The sequence below is a fragment of the Macadamia integrifolia genome, chromosome 10, assembly GCF_013358625.1.
Source record: "Macadamia integrifolia cultivar HAES 741 chromosome 10, SCU_Mint_v3, whole genome shotgun sequence".
NCBI classification, from domain to species: Eukaryota; Viridiplantae; Streptophyta; class Magnoliopsida; order Proteales; family Proteaceae; genus Macadamia; species Macadamia integrifolia.
In genome coordinates this window covers 6283069-6289084 of record NC_056566.1, presented here as the reverse complement: position 1 = coordinate 6289084, position 6016 = coordinate 6283069, and positions in this window count along the sequence as shown.

Genomic DNA, 6016 nt, shown 5'->3' with positions numbered 1-6016 from the left:
TTTCTCAGGAATCGGGCCCACCCCCTGGGTCCTAGGCCTATAAGCCTAGGTGGCGATTCCACACCCTTTTTGTATGATGCCATTCCCCCGTATTAGACCATCTTCAAACGCCGTCTTTATGACAAACCTGGTACACCTGTGAAATAGGCCTCCACGTATTTTTGAGCGGTGATACGACAGTGCGGGACCAGCAGAAGCACACACAAAAGCACTCCCCACCTTATCCACCAAAGGATATCAAGAGAGAGGAGAGAAAGGCCCAAATCCTGGAGACCTTCCCCCTGATGGGGATATCTCTGATCCGAGGCCCGCTACCCTCACAGTGGCGACTCCACTGGGGGATTGTCAAGCTTCTGATACTAGATGCTACCTTTAAATGCAAGAACATTTTCCACCACATCTATTTGAAAACATGTTTGGCTAACCCTATGTTTGCAAATTGTATTCACTACCTGCATCATGCATTATCCTCGAAGTGAAATCATTTGGCAAGGGTACTCCCTGTCATGCCCGCACCCTCGGGGAGGTCAGTGCATGACATACTAAGTGCTCTGAGAGAAAATGATAGCCGTTTCCTATACAAGAGTGGAAGGTATCATCAAATGGCGAGGATGTTGTAATTGTGTCAGCACCCTCGGGGAGGTCCGTGCACTTTATAACATTCTGAGATTGAATGTGTCATCAAATGGCAAGGATGTCCGTAATTGTGCCAACACCCTCGAGGAGGTCCGTGCACTTTATGACATTCTGAGATCGAATGATGGTTACCCTACATTACACTTCACACATGTTAACTCATGCTTCCACCAAACCCGTAGTGGTCCTTACCATCCCCTCGTGTGAAGTCACGTAGAATGGGGTAGGGAGTTACACCCTTGGCCAAGTAGCCTTTAGGTATTTTAAAGGATCAGTACCTAGCATATATCGATCTTGTCAAGGTAGCCTTATTAGTCCTCTTGCATCCACTGCATACTCATCATTATGTAGAAAATAGATGGAGAAGCTAGGAGCTCCACAAGCTAATTGTAGAACTTGTTTGCGATCTTGGAAAGGAATTTTCCTACATTATATTCCCATCATAAAGAATTGCTTTTCTAAGTGGGTTTCGGATAAAAGGTGTCCCTCCTCCTTGAGAAAAACATTCGGGCACATGACTTAGGGGCAATCTTGTCAAAGTCATGTAAAGTCCCGAGAAGTCCCAAGAAAATTGGGAGGAAGGACACCTACGTAGGAAAAAGAGCAAGGAAAGCATGACTTTATTACATGGAATGTTCACAACAAGCCATTTGTATGAAATTGTCACCAATGATATCAAGTGGATGAGGGGCACGTTCCCCTATCCACTTTCTATCATATAGTGAACTGACTCTAGATGAATTATTGATTGATCAAAATGGATGAATGATTGCACATAGGATGAGGTATCAAAGATCTAAAATAAACCTCCTTTTGGTTCAGGTGCAATTCCACATCTCAAGTACTCGTTGTAGTCCATTTGGACACGTCAGGGCAATAGGTTGACTCGTTTAAGTCCAGTGTCACCTACATTGTCTCTTCGAGACTGCTTACCACTAAGTGAGAGCACCTTGGAAGATATGGATCTAGCAGATGGTGAAACTCTAGTTCAAGCATGGGTACACCCCATTGAGGCAGTGCAAGCTAAAATAAAAGAAGTAATGATCGGGTTAGCACAAGGACTCCATATACTTTAGAACTCTTCCAGAGTTGATCCCACTCCGACTACAGGAGAGCAAGAGTAGAATGGACCTATGGGACATTGAGGAGCTTCTCCCACTCATCAGAATGGTCAGAGAGGAGTCTACTCTTGAGTCCCCCTCCAAGGGTGGTGATCGAGGATGAAGAAGAAGAATTTGCAGCACATATCAGAATAAAACCTCCTGAGACGGAGAGAGAAAGAAAGCTCCAAGAACAGCTAAAGAAACTAGAAGATTTGATCCAAGTTGGGAAGAGCCAAGAGAGTCAGATGGTAGATTCTGATGATTCTTCTCTGGAGCAAGAATCCTTGAAAAGTTCAAGTGGCAAACTGACAGGTTTAATGGATCAGGGGATCCTAAAGCACACTTGAAAGTTTTCCTTAGCATTTCCAAGTCATGGCAACTAGTAGATAATCAGATGGGTCAAGCATTTATGTTGACATTGTCAGGAATAGCTTTGAGATTTCTCACGCAGTTGGAGCAAGCGCAGACACAGAATTGGCAATGTTGGTAAAAGCATTCACCAAACAGTATTCGTACAACACTGAGGTAGATGTGAGGGATTAAGCGCTAGAAACCTTGAGGCAACAGCCTAGGGAAGGGTTCACTGCCTTCTTGATGAGGTTCAGGGACTAGGATGCCAAGATGGTAGAGCGGCCTTCTGAAGTAGAACAAGTAGAAATGCTGATCGAGAGTATGTCTAAGCCCTATTATGATGTCCTCTATTACCAACACTTGCAAATATTTGAAGCGTTGATAGCTACAAGGAGACACATTGAGAATCGGATTCTGAGGGAAGCACAGTACCTAGGAATGTCTCAAGATGCCACGAAGAGCTCCAAGGTTAGACGGGAAAAGGGTCCTGAAACCAATGTTGTCAGTTTAACCCAATAGTTAGTGGCAGCCATATCTCCATCACAACCCTTTGTGAACAAGCGGATGCTCTAGCTCAGAGGCCCCCTCGTCAAAGAAGGCAGTTTTTAGACTTGGGGATGCCAATCACAGCAGTATATGAGAAACAGAAGAAGCAGAGGTTATTGGAAACAGTGGCTCCAAGAGTGATGTACAATCCTCTCCCAAACTGGTATGGGGACCATGAGTATTGTGCTTATCATACACAGAAGGGGCACTCCACTGAAAAATGTCTAGAGTTGCAGCATGCAGTTCAAGATCTGGTGGATAACGGGACGATTGAAGTTAAAGTCAAAGCAATCTCCTAATGTTACTACCGACCCACTTCCTGATCATGGTACAGTTGGTAATCTAGATGATGATGAGTTGGAAGAAAGTGACCCCACTCAGTTCGTTCAGCCTAAAAAGCAGAAGGGTCATCTAACTGCCCGTGACTATCGAAAGATCTTGGCACAAAGAACAAAGGCCATGAAACTTCCCTATGTAGAAGAATCATCAGAGTCATTAGAAGGAGCAGAAGGGCAGATGTCCACCTTCCCTCCTTCATCTAACCAACCATTTCCTCCCTATTGTCTGAGATCAAACCTTCCATCATCATCCAATCAACCTTTACCTCTATCCAACTATCCCCAATATCCACTATACAGTCCTCTATCTCCACAATTTTATGACCCTTAACATCACCAACAACCTTTACCTTATCCTCAAAGAGAGGAAACCCCATCTCCCTCTCATCATACACCCACTCCATCTTACCATTCACCATCTCCATCTGGGTACCCTACCTCTAACATTACATCCCCATCATACCACCCCGCTTTATATGCCTCATTAACTTCTTATGAATCCTATTCCCAAGTTTCAGTTCATAACCCAAAGGAAGGATGGTTTGGTGGGTACGACTGGAGGAACATACAAGAATTACCCGATTCTCCGAAAATGACTTCATCATCAAGATCGGTGAATGCTCTTGAGGAAGACCAAGAGGTAGATCCCACACCTCTGATTCAGCCAATGGCCTCGCCAGAGCATAAGTCAAAAAAAGTTGAGGAAGTTTTAGATGATCTCCTGAGGACAGTGATAGCACTATCAGTAGGGAGCAGATTTAAAAAGATGCCTCCCTAATCCACATAAGGAGTGACACAGAAGAAGATGAATTAGATGAAGAACCCAGTGAGGAGGAAGTCACTAGGGAAGAAGACACTGACAATGATGACAATGATGATAACAGTGATAGTGCTCATCCGGACTGGGATGACTACCTTAGGCCATGAGAGTAGGATGTAGATGATGAATCTATGTACTATTCCCCCAGGGATCCAGGAAGTTACTCAGTGTTTTCCATTGGTAGCGATGACCCAGTACCAGATCCAACAGGTGGTATTCAGCCTTCTCTCTACATAGAAGAAGGTGATTCCACATCAGATTAAAATGATGATAGGCCTGAAGACGAAGGAAGGGCAACAGAGGTTTACATGGAAGAGCAGACCCCTCTATTTGAGATGGAAGAAAAAATGTGAGAGATTTATTCAAACACATTAGAAATGCAAAGAAGGCTGGATGAAATCAGCCAGATGCTAGGCGAAGTGACTGTCAGCGAATAGTACTACAAGGAGCAACTAAATGACCTGGAAGAAATTAGGTCACAGGATACATTTGTAGAGGCGATGGACGCTGCATTCCAAATGTTGTCCAATACGGTTAAGAAGATGAGAGATAGGGCTCTCGATATCTGAGGAGGACCCCAACTCCCTACCCCAAGCCAAGAGGGGGAGTCCGATGAAGATGATTTGATGGTAGGGATAATAACCATTACAGATAGTGATGATGAAGATCAGTATCCCATCGAGATCATTATAAAGAAGCCCGTCACAGGGATGGAAACCAGGAGCGGTAAAGAATATAAATGCAAGTTTCTAGCAGCAAAGCAGTTGATGAGCACATTTATGTGTGAAATCTAGGGTAGTAAATCATGCATTTTACATATTTAGAATGGAGCTACCTTGGGTTTTACTCTCTTTCTGCAGGTTTTATACTTTCAATGCCTTAAGGACTATCGGGTGCTATATCTCCAATTTTACAAGTAAAGAGGTCCTATTTCTTTTCATGGTTGTGAAGAGGACGAAATTCTGAGCAAGATGGACATGTTCAACTAAAAGTACATATTCGTTTGGTCAACTGTACAAGTGATTATTCTTTTCGGGCAAGAAAAAGAATAATGGATCAGAACTGAACCGAGATGCAGAACCAGCCCGTCTGCAGTTGTCCCAAGGGTATAAGAAATATTTCAAATGCCAACAAGGATCAATGGATCACATCCTTAAGTGATTGAAGATTCATTTTTGGTAACAACAACTACCTAGTGTAGTTGGTGAGTTGTGGTGTGCAAAATCTCTTCCTTGTTAGGAGGTCTCAAGTTTGAACCTCTTAGCTGCTATTTTGTTGAGGTTTTTTTTTTTAGAATATTTTCTCTCTCCTACTCATCACTCAAAGGAGGTCGGCCAAGATAGTTGTACGCAAGTTTGAAGAAGAGAGAGAAAATAAAGACAAAAACTAGGAAAGAAGAAAAAAAAGAAAAGAAAAGACAAGGGCATGGATGGAATTTCCCATTTAAAATAGAATATTGTCCAAATCCAAGCAAGGAAGATCGGCCAAGGGGGGTTTCTTGTGCAAGAAGAGAGAGAAAAATAGAAAAAAGAGAAAAAATAAGGAAAAAAGGCAAGAAAATCGTGGGAGATCTCTCCACACGTTTTCTCTATTCTCTCTCCTCCACCTCACCACAAAATCGTCCAAGGGGATCCACCCTTGGACGTCCTTCTCTCTCTTCTATTCCCTATAAAAGGGAGTCCACAAAACTCTAAAAAATTGTCCCTTTCTTCCTCTCTAATTCATTCTTCTTCTAGGGTTTTTTTTATTTTGTTGCTCTATCTCTTTCTCTAGTTTTCTCTTTCTCTATCTCTAGTTCTAGGTTTATGCTTTAAACACTTTTGTAAGTTCTTTTATTCAATTAATGCAAGCACTTTTATTTTTGATTTAGTCTTTCATTCTTATTATTTAAGTAATTGAAGTTGTAATTTTCAAGTTCTAGTTCTAGGCTTAGTTCTAGGTGACAAGAACAAGCTTTGAAGCATGTCTTTTAAGTTCAATTTTTTTTTTCAGATTTGTTTTCTCTAGTACTAGAAATTTCAGATTTGGTTTAATCTAGATCTGGTTTTTAGTACTAGTAGTGTCACACCCCGTTCACACTGAACCGGAGCGGTGACCGAGTTAACACCGGTTAACCCAAACCTGCCAGGATCATCAGATACTGTATTCCACCACAGCATACGCACAACTAACATAAGTTCATCAGATCAGCGGAAGACTAAGTTTTACCTGTGAATAAATCC